The 20,583-nt window shown below is 39.4% G+C and overlaps 1 long non-coding RNA gene across 1 annotated transcript in view; it reads left to right on the top strand.

The window, feature by feature from the left end:
• Nucleotides 1-10,123: 10,123 nt before the first annotated feature.
• LOC117513959 overlaps nucleotides 10,124-20,583 on the top strand; it is an 87,565-nt gene continuing 77,105 nt past the window's right edge. Inside the window, exon 1 of the long non-coding RNA XR_004561758.1 lies at nucleotides 10,124-10,251. This is a non-coding gene — a long non-coding RNA (uncharacterized LOC117513959). The remainder of the gene's footprint in view (nucleotides 10,252-20,583) is intronic.

The raw sequence follows: 20,583 nt of genomic DNA, 5'->3' as shown, positions 1-20,583 counted from the left end.
CCACGACACAGGAAATACGTCATCGTGACCATCCTTCTTCTCTGCATTAAATAGTTGGTTGCAAACTAGAGATAATTTTCATACCGCCACCTACAGTACGTGAGTGTGTATGGTCATCCTCTTGCAAAATACAGAACAGTTTTTGTTGTTGTTTGTTTGTTTGTTTGTTTGTTTGTTTGTTTGTTTTTGGAGACGTGCAACTTGTACATAAAGCATATATCAAATATTAAACGGTTAACACGTGCCACTTATAATGCAGAAATAAGTTACACAAATACAAGATTAGACTGTAAAATGAAAATGAAAACTAATGACGGCTGCTTCTATGTAACTACAACTGGTGAATACTTTCTAAATAATGATCAGCTGATGCTGAAACCCAACATTTACATGGTGGCATCAGAAACAATATTAATATCTATAATAACCATGGTAATAATACGATTTAAAGGCATAACAGCTGTTGGGTAGACAACACTGATCATAGATCACTTCTAAATTGTAATTATCATTATCACAATTTTCCTGTCAAATTTAATTCCCCCACTTTTCTGTGAACTTTGAAGCAAGAAAAAAGTGTACATGTGTCTAAAAAGCAGATAATAAAGTTTGCCTCCAGAAACACTGAAAAGAGACTGAAGTGATTCACATCAAATTAAATCTTTGTCAGGTCTCCAAGCAGTGCTCTGGTTCTGTGCCCACTGCTTTAAACAGAAGGATACAGCTGGTCATCAAGGTGTGGCTCACGGAGCAGGCAGAGGTCCAGATATATGACATGTGTCAAGAACATCGAAAACAAACTGTTTCAGACCATATAATGTTGCCCATGGGGAAGTTTCGACAAGCACAATAATAAAAGTGAATGACTTTGAAATTAACCACAAATCCCCAAACTGTTGAAGGTAGATAAAAGTGATTTAGCACCAGACGACTCTCTTAAAGTCTCCACTTCAGATTTATATTTATTATGTATGGATTAAAGCATGTTATCTAGCCTCCGCCTCATTGCTTCCCCAAACTTTTTTTTGTCACCCCCCCTTTTTTTTGACTCATAAAAGAATAGAAAATAAAATAAAGTCAATCCCCTTATCAGTCACATGCCCTACATGTTTACAATAATAATAATAATAATAACAACAATAATAGTAATAATAATTATTATTATTAAGGTCTGCCTTTTTTGGCCTGTTGCCACCAGATCAATCATATGTGTAATGGAAAATGAAAGGACAGGGTGATCTCAAGTGTAAGCAGATCAGGTTTTTAGGCATTGAAAACCATGAAGAGCAGGATACATAATGTCCTGGTCAGAATTATAGGCACCCTTGGCTTTTCTGGTACGGAACTACTGTACGTCTAGAAAGTATTCACAGCGTTTCACTTTTTCTACATTTTATAATATCACAGTCTTATTCCAAAATGGTGTAAATTCGTTATTTCCCTCAAAATCGTACTTGCAACACCCCATAATGAAAACATGAAAAATGTTTTTTGTTTTTTGCTTGTTTGTTTGTTTTTTTGTTTGTTTGTTTTTGGATGATGGAGGCCGCTGTGCCCATTGGGACCTTCAAAGCAGCAGAAATGTTTTTGTACTTTTCCCTTGGTTTGTGCTCCGACATGCACTGTCAGCTGTGGGAACTTATATGTAGTCAGGTGTATGTCTTTCCAAATCATGTCCAATCAACCTAATTTACCCCAGGTGGACTTTAATTAAGCTGCAGAAACATCTCAAGGATGATCAGTGGAAACAGGACGGACCTGAGCTCAGTTTTGAGCTTCATGGCAAAGGCTGTGAATAGTTATGTACATGTGATTTCTTATCACATGTTGTTATTTATTTTTTATTTTTAATAAATTTGCAAAAAAATAAATAAATAAATTATTTCACATTGTCATTATTGGATATTTTGTGTAGAATTTTGAGGGGAAAAAATGAATTTCATCCATTTTGGAATAAGGCTGTAACATAACAAAATGTGGAAAAAGTGAAGGGCTGTGTGAATACTTTCCGGGTGCACCGTATAAATATGTTCAGAAATAATGGCAACTTATCTGAATTTGTATGATAAAGTTTTTTAAAAGGAAAAAAAGGACAAACAAGCTTGTTTCAAGCTAAATCTAACTTCAACTATACCTGCTCCCAGTTCTCTTCATGCATGTGATAAGACTGTTCACTGCATCTAGCCCAAAAGCAGATAAGCTACCACAACTGCTCCTAATTTCCAACATCCACCAACCATCCAGCAGATGGCAGTGTTTATCAGATGACATATTATACAAGCTTAACAAAACTGCATTTTGGATTGATCTGGCACAATGTTGTCTAAAGACATAACAGAAAGGGCCAAGAGGGTGCAGGTTTTCTTTGCCGCCACTGATTCCAGCAGGTAATTTCACTGATTAACATCACTTTGATCAGATGGGATGACGTCATCAGTGAAATCACCTGATGGAATCAGTGGTTTCAAAGAAAGCTTGCACCCTCTTGGCCTTTTTGTCTTTGGACATCACTGATCTCGTACATCATAGTTCACCAAATTTTTATCTATTTGCTGTCATTGCATGCTCTTTTAAATGAGGATATGTCAAGATGAGAGCTTTTACTGTTTTCACAGTAATATCTATCTAATGACTTACTGCATTTGTTGCTAACACCTTGCTGTCAGATACCACAGCTTCACGTCTAATGGAGTCCATGTACCGATGGATCACGGCTGTGCTGGTGGCAAAGAGGGACATGATCTACACCGTATTGGGCAGGTGATCACAATATAGCTCATCACTGTATACAGCAGTCACTTCCAAAATGTGCCCCTGGGGGGCCAAAAGAAAAATAAATAAAAATGTCTTTGATTTTCAATTTCGTGATTAAATTAAAAATACTAAAATATATTTATTTTTAAAAATGTAATCATAAGTAATAAAACAAAACCATGGGATTCAAATGCTGCATTTTTTTATTTTTTTTTATCTGATTTACTTTCACATAATGTGGACCTAATGTGTTGATCCAAACTGTGATCAGAAGTTTGGGTGGGCTGCAGAAGATTTTCAGATTTCACAGTGGGCTGTGGCATTCCAGTGTTTGAGAGTGGTTGCTCGACATTACTGATCATGCACATTTCTAACTTCAGTAGCCTTTAGCCTTTTGACATTTTGGTCTAGGTCATATGCTAGAAATCCTAGGTCACCTGAGATATCTGTCAGTGTGAGTGTGATAATGCCAACATGCCTTTTGGCTGTGATACGAGGCCATTGTTTGTGGGGTGTTGTGGCCTGATGCAGCTCAGAGAGTCCACAGTGTGGGACAGCAGCCGGTCAGACTACAGGAAGCTGTTTCATCTTCCTCTACTCCTCTGGCTGTGAGGATGTTTGCTTGCTTCCATCCATCCATGGGGCGTTTATCTGTGTCAGCAGCCAGGAGGGGTGTGACCGGCCGTCCACGCTCAGGTTATCACCACAGTCCTGGTGTTTGAGAGGAAACCCTCTGAATTCTCAGGCTGACAGTCACCTCAGTGACTCGGCTACCACACACACACAGGAAAGTGTGTCTGTGGAGTTGTATTCAGCATAATATGAGGACAATAGTGTGGGCACAACTTTACAGACACTCACTTTTGTTTATTACAAAAAAGGGGTCTTTCATTTTTTTAAATTTCTTTGTTTTTAGATTGGAAACTGAAAAACACTCATGTTTCCTGTGACAAAATAAAGATATTCATTATTCATGACATCCTTTTTGTTTTACAATGTTGATTAATGACACAACTTGATAGCAGATCACGTGCAAATTTTTATGGACATAAAATTTTGGATGGTAACATTTTTGCATGTTATATGCAATGTATATAGGAAATAATAATAATAATAAAAAAACACACATCTTTCATAGACTGAAGTCAGGGCATTACCAAAAATATAGATCTTATTACACTGCATGTCAGTGAAGCAGGGTATTGTAATCAACCCTGTTTGTGTGTGTATGTCTGTGAACAAGACACAATACGGCTGGACAGATTTTCACCAAACTTGGTGGGAATATTATGCATTGCTGCAGATATCTCAAGATGATTAACTTTTGAAGAGGATCTGACAAAGTTTCAAGGTCAACAAAATGTGCCAAAAAATTATTCCCATTCTATTGAATGGGAAAGTGTTTCCAAACCTTTGACTGGTTGTGTAAGTGGCGCCACAATGCATTGACAAAGAAGTTAAAAAAAACAACAATAAGTTGTGTTTGTTCATTACACATCAATCAAACTGATCATTATTACCATCAAATGTGGTTTACCCCAGCTTCAGTGAGTAAATATCCTACCACATATTTGTTCCATCCTCTCAATAATCCATCTGATGCTAATTAGTTCAACTCTTCTGGCAGGTAGATGAGATAATCAGTGAAATTGAATTTAATTCAATTTATTCAACTTATACAGCGCCAAACCACAAGGCGCTTCACCGAAAACAACTAAAAAAAATGAAACAAAATGGACCAAAGATCAAAGAGCATAATTAAAAGATTAAAAGCACAATAAAAGAGTAAAAAAGTAAAATAAATAAATAAATAAATAAATAAAAGCATAATAACACAATATGCTAATCATATAAAAGAAAAAAACAAATGCATCTTCAATCTGGACTTGAAAGTCTCCGCAGAGACTGACTGCCTCACTGATGCAGGGAGATCATTCCACAGAACAGGGGCATGATAAGAGAAAGCTCTATGACCCAGAGACTTTTTATTCACCCTAGGGACACCAAGTAATCCTGCGTTCTATGAATGCAAAGCCCGGGATGGTACGTAGGGTTTAAGTAGATCAACTAAATAGGGTGGTGCCAGTGCGTGAACAATTTTATAGGCCAGTAACAGGATCTTAAAATCTGATCTCACAGAGACAGGAAGCCAGTGAAAAGATGCCAAAATGGGAGTAATGTGGTCAAACTTTCTGCTTCGTGTCAGAAGTCTGGCAGGAGCATTTTGTCACCTGTTTTAGGTGCACAGGTGGAAGCAGTACATTGTAGGACATTTACTCACTGAAGCCGGGGTAACCCACCTCTGATCAACATTAATTTTGACTCACTTGATGCCATTCCAGAAAAGAGAAGGAGGACCAAATTAAAGGCGGTTCTGCTCCTTGAAAATGTCTGTAGCAGCCTTAATGCTCCTTCAGTGAGCGACTTGTGGTGCCTCAGTGCTCTACTAAACATTTCAGAAGGTTTCTTTGTCCCAACAGCGGTCAAAGTTTTCATGAACACTTTTATTCTATTAACAGGACGATGGCCAAGTACACTTGTTTCCAGTGGAGAAGGGTTCGGGTTCCACCACCTGTCCATTCTCCACATAACACAGAGTTGTGTCAGGAAGGGCAACAGGTGTAAAACTTGTGCCGAATCAACATTCAGATCCACCTTGGATCTGATGTGGTGACCCAGAGTGAAAAAAAGGGAGAAGCTGAAGAGATTTACTTGGAGTAGGGGTGGTGGCCAAGCAGTGAGATTGTTTTCAGCATGAAAGGTTCCAGGTTCAAGGCCACCCTTGCCCATACCACTCAGCTCTGCTGTGATGACCATGAGTGAAACAAGGGAGAAGGTGAAGGGACTTATTGTTGCATGTATGAACTGTATGGCTGCACATAAATTACCCCTTGCGGATTAAAAAGGGTTTTAATCTAATTAATTTCATCTATGCAGAAAATTTCCTCATAAGATTCACTGTGAGATCTAAGTAAACTGCAGTCTTTCACTTTGAGGTTACCATGTTCCCTGTCTGTTTACTGTATAAATGAGTCTGGTTTGGGAGTGAGAGAATAATAATTCAGTTCAATTAATTTAATTTATATAGCACCAAATCACATCAAAGCTGCCTCACTGTGCTTCACACAAGTAAGGTCGAACGTTACCAACCCCTATAGCAAGCACACAGGTGACAGGAGTAAAGAAAAACTCCCTCTGATGAATAATACACATAGGAAGCTGCATTACCTTGCAACAAAAGCAAGAAACAAATGATCACATCATGTTTCTGTAATCAAAACACTGTGCACACTTAAAAACTTGCATAACATATGGAACATGGATGCGTCCCAGTGTGTGGAGCGTGCAGGGTTTGAATCACTCCTCTGATGCCTTTCAAAATTTAATGTAATTGTTGAAATTAGCAGTCAGTCATATATCAATAAAGCAAGAAATGTCTGTGTGACTGCGGCATGTGGCTCACATATCTCTCTGACTGTTTGTCAGATTGGCCTCAGCTTTCAGATATGGCTTGAGCATGGCACGATGATGTGCATCCTTTATTATAAAAATTTTGGGTAATAATTTTCAAAACCTTTATTTTGAAACCTTTATTTTCATTACAGGGTTGGCCCGCTCCTTCTGCATCAGTCCATTACAGCAGTACTAAATCCTCTTGATGAGTCCAGTGTCTTTCAAGTATTTAAAAAGCCAACACTTCCCCCTAACACTTGACCATATGTCTAAAACTGTCTGCCGATCACCTACACAAATTCATACTTTATAAAATATTCCACCATACATACCCTTTACTTCACCTCAAAAAATAAATCAAACCAGATTGAGCCTTCAAAACACTTTTAAAATCATGCTGTTGCATTAGTGTTTTTGCTTTTCTTCAATGGCCAATAACAAAAAGCAAAAGGCACCGGCGGTAATGGTACTTTTACTTTAGTAGAACAGGGTTCAACTACATACAGTGTCCTTGCTAAAACCCCAAATATATGAAAATGAAAAAAGTTATCAATCAATCCACAAATTTCACAAGAAACCTAAATGTCCCTGACTCACATTATCAATAACTACTGTATTCACCTCCATATGTTTGTGCTTCATGCACACTTAACTATGTTTATTTCTTCCTACAACCCCAATTCCAATGAAGTTGGGACGTTGTGACGTAACTAGATGTAGCGATGAACTGTGTTAACTGACTGGTTTTCTGAAGTGTTCCTGAGTCCACATGGTAAGATCCTTTACACCAGGGGTGGCCAAGTTCAGTCCTCGAGAGCCACATTCCTGACACTCTTAGTTGTCTCCCTGCTCCAACACACCTGAATCCAATGAAAGGCTCATTAAAAGTCTGCTAACGGAAGTAACGGGGCATTCAATGTTGGTTTCGGCCTTACCGCTTACGTGTAGAAAGTTCTCCAGATTCTCTGAATCTTCTGGTTATATTAAGAACAGTAGATGATGGAATCCCTAAATTCCTTGCAATTGAATGTTGAGAAACATTGTTCTTAAACTGTTGGACTATTTTTTTCATGCAGTTGTTCACAAAGTGGTGATCCTCACCCCATCTTTGCTTGTGAATGGCTGAGACTTTTGGGGATGCTCCTTTTAAGCCAAGCCACATTTTGCACGTGTTACAGCAGCGTGGCTTCATAGTAAAAGAGTGCTGGTACTAGATTCGCCCATTGAAAATGTGTGGCGCATGGTGAAGCGCAAAATACGACAACGGAGACCCTGGACTGTTAGACAACTGAAGTCGTACATCAAGCAAGAATGTGAAAGAATTCCACCTACAAAGCTTCAGCAATTAGTGTCCTCAGTTCCAAAACGCTTATTGAGTGTTGTTAGAAGGAAAGGTGATGTAACACAGTGGTAAACATACCACTGTCCCAGCATTTTTGAAATGTGTTGCAGGCATCCATTTCAAAATGAGCAAATATTTGCACAAAAACAAAAAATCTATCAGTTTGAACATTAAATATCTTGTCTTTGTGGTATATTCAGTTAAATATAGGTTGAAGAGGATTTGCAAATCTTTGTGTTCTGTTTTTATTTACATTTCACCTTTATATAACCAGGTTAGTCCCACTGAGATCGAAATCTGTTTTACAAGAGAGACCTGTACAATATTTAGGTTTCCAATTCATCTAATCTGCATGTCTTCAGATGTGGGAGGAAACTGGAGCACCCAGAGGAAACCCACGAGGAGAACATGCAATCTCCATGTCTTGGTGTGAGGCAACAGTGCTAACCACTAAGCCACTGTGCATGTCTGACCATGTTGGGTGAAGGTCAGTCTTTTTCTTAAAATAACTGTCTCTTTGTATCTTAATGCCAACCATGTCTTAACAAATGTACACTTTGTCTGTTAAAACTATGTAAGAGTAATTACACCTCTTTGTACATCACACCTTCAAACACAGCCTCATACGACCATCCATGAAAAATCTACTTAAACTCCCAATTTTCTATATTAATATAAACTTCCTGTGGGCACTGCACTAGTTTAAGATAAAGCAAACATTTAGGTAGATTTTAAACGTTTTATTTAATGTTGTTCTCTATGCTGCACAAAGATGTGAGCAGTGAAGCAACAGTCAAAAGTTATCTGCACAGCCTCTTCAGTGTCTTTTCAGCTTCTCCACTTACTCTCCCTGAACTGTCATTCACACTGCGAGAACGGCCAAGCTCTTCAGTGATTCAACTTACTCTGCATTCCTGATAAATATATTAGCTGAAACCCAAACGATATTGAAATAATCTCTAGGCCTTTAATCTAGTGACTTTGGGTGTCATTATTTGTTTATTTATTGTCTAATAAAGTCAGCTACAACAACAAAAACTTTGTCATTGACAAATGATCTATCTATATATCTAGCTATGCAATAGCTATAGCCTAATTCAACAATGCAATGCAATGCACAACAATGCAACACTCACATTTCAAAGTACCATACACGTGGAGAAAACTTTACGTGGGCTTTAAAACACTGAAATTCACAACAGTGATACCTCTGAACTAAATCATAAATTAAACATTTTCCTTGTTTTACTTTTTCTAATTTGACCTTCACTGACAATTAAAAAAATATTTGAAGTCATTTATATAAATTTTATAAACTAATGTTTTTCAAATTTGACCTTGACCTCTGACCTTGATTGTTTACCAGTCCTAACCAAAAACCAAATAAACGTCTTTCGATTCCTTTGGCCAACACACCTTTAACAAAACCAGATTAGGCATTCTTATGAAGATATCGTGCTACCTTACAATCAAACAAACATATTGTAGATATAAACATATTGTAGACCGAGATGACCACAAAAGTGGATATCTCCGCTGGTTTTGCTTAAAAGCTACATCTTGCAAGAAATTCTTATAGTCACTGTATACACACACACACACACACACACACACACACACATATATATATATATATATATATATTATACATACACACACATATATATATATATATATATATGTGTGTGTGTGTGTGTGTGTGGTGTGTGTATATATAATTTGTCCCCCGAAGGAAACCCACACGGACACAGGGAGAACATGCAAACTCCACACCCAAAGAGTGGGAATCAATCCCATCCCACGACCTTCTTGCTGTGAGGCACCCGTGCTAACCACTAAGCCACAGTGAAATCCATCTAATATTTACAAATAATTATATAAAGGAAAAAGAGTGTCATTTCGACTTTTAAAAATGTTTAAAAGTGCACACACTTTATTTTTCCCATTCTCAGTGTTTAAATATTCAGTCATACAGCATTTAGAGCTTCTCAGATCTCAGGTCCATTATCTGAGTGTGTGTTAAAGTATTCAAAAAAGGAAAAATAAGTCTGAAGACCTTTTTAAAACATTTTATTTTACATGTTGTCCTGTACTTGGGATGTACCCATGTATTGCTGTATTTTTTTAGGTGCTGTATTGCTTCTATTTTAACAGTTTTAAAGCATAATTTAAATGATCAACCTGCATATTTCATTTTAGAATGGCTCCTGAAATTCATGTTAAAAACTGGGTTGTGTTCAATAGGTTTTTACATTTAATTTTTGTATTAATTTTCATCAACAGCAGTCTTTGTGCTGTGCAAACCATTTGTTTTTTTGAACTAAATAGAAAACAAAATGTCGAATTTGCCTTCGACTGAATGTGTTGAAATATGATTTCAGTGCGACATTTGTCCCTTTAAAACGTAAACACAGAAATACAAAGGGTTTCAGGCTTGTAGAAGACAAAAGAAGGGAGGCAAAAAAAAAAAAAAAAAAAAAAATCAATAAACCCCAGCCTCTTCCTCTCCTCCTCTCCATCCCTCCTCTTCCTCCTCAGTCTTTCCACTTTCTTTGGCTGCACTTTAGGCCACGCCCCCTTCGGAGGAGACGCTTCTGGGTCTCTTTTCTTTCTGTTGCAGTTCTTTTAAACGCGTTTCTGTGCTTATTTTCTTTGGTCGTCGGTTAATAACTGTAATATTCTGGGAGTTTCTGCTCAGCAAGGTGAGTAAACGACTGTTCCTTATTTTAAAAGAACATTTTCTGAATAATTGGTGCATTTGGTGTGTAAAATACACGGCCCATCATTTATATAGATCCATGTTACTGTGGTTTACTACTGTGACCTTTTCCTACGTTATCTTTAATTTATTTTTTAGCGTTTTCTGCTAATAGCTATAAACTGTACGGGGAGACGGGGTGGGGGGGAATACTTTGTGCCACAACTACAGGGCTGTAACCAGGGGTGACGAGGAGAGGGGGTGCCATCTTAATTCTGTGCAAGTCTGCTAAATGATTAGTTTTTAAGTACTATCGTGTTGAGTACAGTAAGGCTTAAAATTGGTATTAACATTGGAAACAATATTACTGTACACATGGGTGCAATTTGGTGGGGGATGGGGGGACATATCCCACCCACCTTTTCAACCAGAGGGGACAGAATAGGGTATGTCCCCCCCACCTTCTGATATATATGTGTGTACTTGAAACATGCTATGCCAGTCTTAAGTGCAAACCATGTCAGTCTTATGTGTAAAACCATATCAGAATAGTATCTTTGTTTCTGCAAGTTTGTATTTTTTAGTAGCATGTTGTTTACAACACCTGTTTCTTGTTTGTCACATTTGGAATTTTCTGGGACTGCATTTGCCCAGATTTGAAACCAAAAATAGTTGCGTCTTGGGACTAGTGTCTACACATAAGTATCAATGGACCATATGCTAATTTACTAAATTCTGAAAGTTAGAAAAGGAAATCAGAAAAGCTATCTGGGACCTCAGAAAGCCCATCTGCAATATTGCTTGATCTCCAAAATCAGTCTATGCAAGCGAAAGTATGTTCAGTATGAGTGTTGTCATTAGTGCCACTTCGAAAATTAAATTCATGATAAGTAATTTATCCTAAACTTATGATCTGTTGTTTTTTCAAACTTATGCAAAAACAAATCTTGAGAAAAAAAATACAGTATGCGATAGTTAATAATTATTAAGAGCCTGTTCTTTCATATTTATGAATACATTTTACCACATTGCAGTTGTTTTTTCTTAATGAAAACTCAACCTATCATTCTTTTTGAGTTCTACACATGTGGTGATAACATATTTACACCAGGATGTTAATAAAATCAATGCTGGCTATTCTCAGAATAAAGTACTTATATCCACAGTTTCAAATTGCATAAGTCAAATGGTGTCCACTTTATGGTCTTCTCAAAACATTAAAATTACTGTTCTGGATGCTCAGAATGCATCTGAGCTTATCTAGAAACTGTTGGCTTCTGGGGGCCTAAAGTAGCCCCCAGACCCCCGACCTATGGGCTTCGGCCCTGCAGGCCCTGCGCACTTTGTCCCCCCCCCAATTTCTTTATTAATTTAAACCAATTAATTTATTGGTTTGTGACGAAAAGCTCCTCATTTTTGTCACGGCAGCGCAAATTAATTCTGTGATGGCTGCACAAAATTAAAATTGAGGGGGGGGGGTTCGGGGTGGTTATCCACCCTTTTCAGGTTTCAAATCTCGCAAAACCTCGGAGAGGTGGCCGCTCTGTGAGATCTCAGTAACATTGAGAACTGCATTGAGACGCTCTGATCGGGCTGCACTTTAACCGCTGCACACGGACAACAGCATCAACATCACAACATAAAACTATTTTATATTGGCCTAAAACTCTCATGAATATATTCTCTGTGTTTATAGACATTGTCATTGCATTTGTTTTATGTAAACATGCGAGAATCACAGGCTGTCTCTCCGTTATTTTCAGTGGGAGCTGCTGTGAGCTACACTCACTTCCTGATCATGTCATTCTGGGGGAAAGTCAAGTTTGCTCTTTAATGTCTTGATTATTGTTCTTTACAACACTGTTTTTCCCTCTTTGTTCCAGACTAATATATATATAATATGTCTGAAATTAGGTTTGAATTATTAAATTCCAACGCGATTAAATGTAGCAGACACGGATTATTTGTTGTATTTGTTTTAGCAAGTTTTCAGGGTATCATGCATACAGTCTCTTATTAACGTGACGAAAAGCATAAAAAATACATTTTTGTAGTATAATATTCATTTACAATTGTCATCATGTGGATTCTCTATGTTGTTTTGATTGCAGCGACTCTCTGGCATGCAAGGGAATATGGGATACATGAAAACCCTGGATGGTTAGGGTGGGGGGAAGGAGTAGGATTAGGTTATGGTTAAGGTTAATGTTTTGGGGGTAGGAGTAGGGTTAGTAATAGTTTAAAAAAACCCCGTCACGAAAATTTGACTCATTTCGTGATGGGCGCACGAAAAAAAATGTGAGACTGGGCTGGGTTGGTTCAAAGGTCGAGAGGTGTAAAAACATAAACAGATGTTCAGTCGGTCAGTGACAGCATCAGTCAAACAACTGTCTAAATCCATAATAAACATAATTTTACAGATGCTTATAAGGAGTGAAAATGCAACTGTTTTACCAAGACATTACAATATAAATATTATAAATATATAAATAATGTCCTTTGAGATTATCCCAAGCACTTTCCCCACCCCAAGAAGCTCACAAGAAAAGCTGCCTGAGAAAATTCCTCTGTGCTACCGGAGCGATTAGAAATGGTTTTTATCTCTGATTAATCCGCTACAAAATAATTATTTTATATAACACAGCGGCCAGCAGCACACAGCGCGGCATCCACTGGATTGCGGGTTAAATGCGCGGGAGTGCCATTGAGTCATGCCGCTCTTATTATCCAACCAGCCAGACTAGAGTTTGGATATCAGGTCAGGGAATGATTTACCATCGTCATCTTTTAAATGGGCCGTGTAATCTGTCGCCGCTCTGTTGTGATACAAATTAGTGCATTTTATCCCACCTGTGTTCATTATTCACTGATCCAAATCACAGGCACATGTGCCTATAAGCCTAATAAATGATACAAAACATGCAGGGAAACGGACAAGGCAGTTACTTCATGATTATTTACTAGAGACACCATTCAACTGCCATTCACCAACCAGAACCATGATTAATTTTATTTTATTCTTCACGAATAATTTATTTCACACACTCGGAAATATGAACATAGTGCACAAGATTTATAGAGGTCCGCAAAGGGAAACAGTGATCGGGTTGGCAGTGGTTCGAGGTAGGCAAAACCTGAATTTTCAGTTCGTGTGCAGCATAAGCTTCAGTTTTTCTTCCTTGGACACCAATACCATGTTTTCACAAAACATCTTTCAAGGAATCAACACTTCAACTGGGAAAAATAATCAAAATCTCTGTCATTCTCGCTGCCCACACAGTCAGCCATGATGCCTCCAGACTGCAGTTTCACCTCTTGCCCTTCGACCTCACATGTCAGACCCAGAAGAGAGCGAGAGTGTGAAAAGGCTTATTGGGAAATAGTCACTTATTTAAGTTTTGTGAACTTGTATGCCAATTCAGTGCACTCATTTATCAAAAGTCTATTAGTCTGTCTGAATTTGTGCATAAATATGTCACAAATATCATAGTTTCTTTATTTATCGCTAAACATTTGAAATGGAAGAAACCAATATTATTCTCATAAAATTCTAAGTCTAAAAATGATGTTGGGAAGTTTCAATTTACTTTAATCAGCAATTTTATGAAAAAGCTGTTTTTAATGAAAATCAAGATATAACACTGGTCAACACAACTTATCTTGCATGGAGTTTTTCAATGGATTTTGGGTAAATTGGGGGTGCTGAATCCCAATCACATCACATTTTTGAGATATGAAAACATATTTCTCATATCAAGCACTGAAGCAAAAGCTGCAGTCTCGCACACCTCTTCAGCCATAAATGATATTACAGCTCTTGTTCACATTTTGTGAACGTGGTTTAAAAGCTATACTTTTGAAGCTGCTTTTGTGGACGATTAGTGGCATCAAACTTGTGAATGAATGAGCAACATTTGCGTAATCCATCAATACGGAACATGCAAATTACAAAAAGCACCTCTCAAGCTCCATCAGGTTGGATGGGGAGCGTCGGTGCACAGCCATTTTCAGATCTCTCCAGATATGTTCAATCAGATTCAGGTCTGGGTTCTGGCTGAGCCACTCAAGGACATTCACAGAGTTGTCTTGAAGCCACTCCTTTAATATCTTGGCTTTGTGCTTAGGGTCATTGTCCTGCTGAAAGATGAACCATCGCCCAGTCTGAGGTCAAGAGCGCTCTGGAGCAGGTTTTCATCCAGGATGTCTCTGTACATTGCTGAATTCATCTTTCCCTCAATCCTGACTAGTCTCCCAGTTCCTGCTGCTGAAAAACATCCCCACAGCATGATGCTACCACCACCATGCCTCACTGTAGGGATAGTGCCTGGTTTCCTGCAAACATGACGCCTGATATTCACGTCAAAGAGTTCAATCTTTGTCTCATCAGATCAGAGAATTTTGTTTCTCATGGTCTCAGTCCTTCAGGTGCCTTTTGGCAAACTCCACGCAGGCTGTCATGTGCCTTTTACTCAGGAGTGGCTTCCATCTGGCCACTCTACCATACAGGCCTGATTGGTGAATTGCTGCAGAGATGGTTGTCCTTCTGGAAGGTTTTCCTCTCTCTACAGAGGAATGCTGGAGCTCTGACAGAGTGACCATCGGGTTCTTGGTCACGTCCCTGACTAAGGCCTTTCTATCCTGATCGCTCAGTTTAGACAGGCGGCCAGGTCTAGGAAGAGTCCTGCTGGATTCGAACTTCTTCCATTAATGGATGATGTAGGCCACTCTGCTCATTGGGACCTTCAAAGCCGCAGAAATGTTTCTGTACCTTCCCCAGATTTGTGCATCGAGCCAATCCAGTCTCAGAGGTCTACAGACAATTCCTTTGACTTCATGCTTTGTTTGTGCTCTGACATGTCAACTGTGGGACTTTATATGCAGTCAGGTGTATGCCATTCCAAATCATGTCCAAGCAACTGAATTTACCCCAAGTGGACTCCAATTAAGCTGTAGAAACATCTCAAGGATGATCAGTGGAAACAGGATGGACCTGAGGTCAGTGATGAGCTCCATGGCAAAAAGCTGTGAATACGTAGTTGTTTATATATATATATATATATATATATATATATATATATATATATATATATATATATATATATATATATATATATCCATATATATGGATTTCATTCATATGTTTTTACGTCAGACATGCTTGAACCCTCGTGCGCATGCGTGAGTTTTTCCACGCCTGTCGGTGACGTCATTCGCCTGTGAGCACTCCTTGTGGGAGGAGTCGTCCAGCCCCTCGTCGGAATTCCTTTGTCTGAGAAGTTGCTGAGAGACTGGCGCGTTGTTTGATCAAACTTTTTTCTAAACCTGTGAGACACATTGAAGTGGACACGGTTCGAAAAATTAAGATGGTTTTCAGTGAAAATTTTAACGGCTGATGAGAGATTTTGAGGTGATTCTGTCGCTTTAAGGATTTCCCACGGTGCGAGACGTCGCTCAGCGCTCTCAGCCGCCGTCGTCAGCCTGTTCAAGCTGAAAACCTCCACATTTCAGGCTCTATTGATCCAGGACGTCGTGAGAGAACAGAGAAGTTTCAGAAGAAGTCGGTTTCAGCATTTTATCCGGATATTCCACTGTTAAAGGAGATTTTTTTAATGAAAGACGTGCGGACGGATCCGCGCGTCGGGACGCAGCCGACGCGGTGCGGCGGCACAGGAAAAACACCTCCGTGTTGATAACCATTTGTAAAATCCAGGCGGCTTTTGATGGCTTTCAGTGGAGTGAGTATATGAGAAATTGTTTAACAGCAGGACATGTTCCAACTTGTCCTTAAGGCTTTCAACAGAGGTGTTTTTCCTGTGGCGGAGCATCGCGTGACGCACGGACCCGTCCGCACGTCTTTCATTAAAAAAATCTCCTTTAACAGTGGAATATCCGGATAAAATGCTGAAACCGACTTCTTCTGAAACTTCTCTGTTCTCTCACGACGTCCTGGATCAATAGAGCCTGAAATGTGGAGGTTTTCAGCTTGAACAGGCTGACGACGGCGGCTGAGAACGCTGAGCGACCTCTCGCACAATGGGAAGTCCTTAAAGCGACAGAATCACCTCAAAATCTCTCATCAGCCGTTAAAATTTTCACTGAAAACCAGCTTAATTTTTCGAACCGTGTCCACTTCGATGTGTCTCACAGGTTTAGAAAAAATTTTGATCAAACAACGCGCCAGTCTCTCAGCAACTTCTCAGACAAAGGAATTCCGACGAGGGGCTGGACGACTCCTCCCACAAGGAGTGCTCACAGGCGAATGACGTCACCGACAGGCGTGGAAAAACTCACGCATGCGCACGAGGGTTCAAGCATGTCTGACGTAAAAACATATGAATGAAATCCATATAGTTTTTGAAAAAAATAAAAAGGACCGTTACTTTATTGACAGCCCTCATATATATATATATATATATATATATATATATATATATATATATATATATATATATATATATATATATATATATATATATATATATATATATATATATATAAGACTATATATATAAGACTATGCATGCAAAGACCTCTCTGCTACCTTTTCCATCCATCCATCCGTCCATTTTCTATACCCACTTACTCAAATTAAGGGTCACGGGCAGGGGGCGGGTGGTAGCTGGAGCCTATCCCAGCAGTCATGGGGCGTCAGGCAAAGTACACCCTTTGACAGGATGCCACTCTATTGTAGGGCCTGCTTCCTTTTTTGATCAATAAATATTCCAGGGAAATGTCCTCCATGAGACTCCCTTAAATATATTTGTTGCTTTTTTCCCCCCAAACATCTTAGTGTAAATTCCCTGAAATGAATATAACAAAACCATACATTCATACATACCTGCTTTAACCATAGAGGTTTTGAGAAAAAAAAACGTTTTCAACATAATTTTATGAGTAACAAAGGTTGATATTCTCAGATTAAAATTCATACATTTTCAAGAAAGAAAAAAAAATTTAAGAGGAAAAACACACAAAGTTAAGAGAAAAAATGGGATATTCTGTGGAATCATTGAGGGCTTCCAGGTCACTCTCTCAGACCCCCTGAAAAACATCACAGGTGCTCCAATACCAAACTTATCTAGAAATGTCCTCCCACTATTTTCTGAGTGTTTTTGTCACATATTTCTGACTTTAATGCCAAAGAATCTGAGTTGTTTTTTTTTTTCAAAGTTCTGTTTTCAGAGAACATTCAATTTTCCATTTATTTGAATTGTTTTTCCTGAAATATTACCCCCCCCCCCCCCCCCCCCCCGCCCCTGCTTTTTTCAGTCTGCTAGCTCTGCCCCTCTGTCTCATGCCAATATTGCAAGATTTTCAATCAACATGTTGGTTTTCCTTTGTGTATTTGCTGTTGGAATGCATCAGCCAGCACACAGCACCAGGAAAATCGGTTCATTCAGACTACCACAGTTAGAAAGACAGGATACCCGATGCGTGTTGACACAAACTGGACTCTGTACTTTTCCTCGGTTTGTGGCATTTCTGTGTCTCTTCCAAAACATCTCCAGTCACCATTGAGTGGAGTTTGACTCATAAAACGTATGGTGCTATGGCATGCCTCCTGTTTGAGTCACTGCAGAGGAAGTCATGGGAGCCTGTCTGTTGTGTTCTCTCTGCTGGTCTAACGCTCATTGCCCTGTAGCTCTGTTGTGTTTCATTTCCATTAAATTGTTGAGATATAGTTTAAGCTGTGGACCCACCTCCTGGTACGTATTGGTGCCAGAGTGGAGCTGTGAGTCAAGCCAATGAAATGTGGCAGTTATATGAGGTTGAGGCTGCTGCAGCCCATTCAGAGGTGTGATATCCTGTTTGATATTGTGGGAGGTAACCTCCATGTCATGTCAGTGATGTTTAGCAGGCAAGGATGAGAGTGTCTGTTGGGTCGGAGATGTTTCTTTGAGTATAAATGTACATATTCAGTGCAGTCAGCATATACACTCAACAAAAATATAAACGCAACACTTTTGGTTTTGCTCCCATTTTGTATGAGATGAACTCAAAGATCTAAAACTTTTTCCACATACACAATATCACCATTTCCCTCAAATAATGTTCACAAACCAGTCTAAATCCGTGATAGTGAGCACTTCTCCTTTGCTGAGATAATCCATCCCACCTCACAGGTGTGCCATACCAAGATGCTGATTAGACACCATGATTAGTGCACAGGTGTGCCTTAGACTGTCCACAATAAAAGGCCACTCTGAAAGGTGCAGTTTTGTTTTATTGGGGGGTGATACCAGTCAGTATCTGGTGTGACCACCATTTGCCTCATGCAGTGCAACACATCTCCTTCGCATAGAGTTGATCAGGTTTTCAATTGTGGCCTGTGGAATGTTAGTCCACTCCTCTTCAATGGCTGTGCGAAGTTGCTGGATATTGGCAGGAACTGGTACACGCTGTCGTATACGCCGGTCCAGAGCATCCCAAACATGCTCAATGGGTGACATGTCCGGTGAGTATGCCGGCCATGCAAGAACTGGGACATTTTCAGCTTCCAAGAATTGTGTACAGATCCTTGCAACATGGGGCCATGCATTATCCTGCTGCAACATGAGGTGATGTTCTTGGATGTATGGCACAACAATGGGCCTCAGGATCTCGTCACGGTATCTCTGTGCATTCAAAATGCCATCAATAAAATGCACCTTTGTTCTTCGTCCATAACAGACGCCTGCCCATACCATAACCCCACCGCCACTATGGGCCACTCGATCCACAACATTGACATCAGAAAACCGCTTACCCACACGACGCCACACACGCTGTCTGCCATCTGCCCTGGACAGTGTGAACCGGGATTCATCCGTGAAGAGAACACCTCTCCAACGTGCCAAACGCCAGCGAATGTGAGCATTTGCCCACTCAAGTCGGTTACGAAGACGAACTGGAGTCAGGTCGAGACCCCGTATGTGGAGGTCCTGGGCTGGTGTGGTTACACGTGGTCTGCGGTTGTGAGGCTGGTTGGATGTACTGCCAAATTCTCTGAAACGCCTTTGGAGACGGCTTATGGTAGAGAAATGAACATTCAATACACGAGCAACAACTCTGGTTGACATTCCTGCTGTCAGCATGCCAATTGCACGCTCCCTCAAATCTTGCAACATCTGTGGCATTGTGCTGTGTGATAAAACTGCACCTTTCAGAGTGGCCTTTTATTGTGGGCAGTCTAAGGCACACCTGTGCACTAATCATGGTGTCTAATCAGCATCTTGATATGGCACACCTGTGAGGTGGGATGCAGAATAACATTTTCTGGAGTAGAAGTTGTTGTTCATTCAGAGATGCTTTTCTGACAACCTTGGTTGTAATAAGTTTTTATTGGAGTTCCTGTTGCCTTTCTATCAGCTTGAACCCGTCCGACAATTTTCTCACTGACCTTTGAAATCAACAAGGCATTTTCATCCAGACACCTGGCACTCACTGGATGTTTCTTCTTTTTTGGACAATTTTCTGTAGTACCTTAGAGATGGTTGAAAGTGAAAATTCCAGTAGATCAGTAGTTAGTGAAATACACAAACCAGCACATCTGGCACCAGCAATTATGCCATGTTCAAAGTCACTTAAATCACAGTTATTCCTCCATTGTATGTTTGTTTTGAGTTTCAGCAGATCCCCTTGTCCATGTGTGCAGACCTAAATGCATTGGCTGTCTGCCACATGACTGGCTGGTTTGATTACTCTAATGAGCAGGTGAACAGCTGTGTCTAATGAAGCGGATGGTGAGTTTAATGACAAGTGTACCTATGTGGAACAATACATCTCATATCTTGATAATCATATTGTGGGGCCTGTATCGAATTTTTTTTTTAATGAGTGTTGTGATACCCTTAAAAGTCAGCTACTGTATGGAAGAAAAAAATGACCTCTTGTAGAGGAATCATAAATGATTCATGAACTGTACAAATAGGAACCAGAGAACATCAAGGATTACAATTTATACTTGTCACCACAGATTACTTTGTATATAATTAATGTGAACAGTCATGTCATTATGCATCGTGATATGTACCGAATCACGATAGGTGTATTGTGATTTGTATTGTATCATGGAGGCTTTGTATTGTTCTACCTCCAATGAAGACGTTTGTTTCCCTCCAGGCTTCCAGAAGACATTTCAGATCTGAAGCTTTTGTTACAATTAAATATTTACACAGTATATTTTGCAGTGTCTAATTCACACTGTGGAAGTTGCCCTGTACAAGATCCTGTGAATTCAACTTTTGTAGTGTTAAATAAATGCTGTGCTAGAAGTGATTTCAGACTATTTTCAATGGGACCATTGCTGCAGTGTGAAATTAACACTGTAATATTTACTGTGTATTACTGCAAAAAC

This window comes from Thalassophryne amazonica, chromosome 7 (assembly GCF_902500255.1).
Source record: "Thalassophryne amazonica chromosome 7, fThaAma1.1, whole genome shotgun sequence".
Classification (NCBI taxonomy): Eukaryota; Metazoa; Chordata; class Actinopteri; order Batrachoidiformes; family Batrachoididae; genus Thalassophryne; species Thalassophryne amazonica.
The sequence above is the reverse complement of the archived record's forward strand: the minus strand, read 5'-3'. Positions and strand labels throughout refer to the sequence as shown.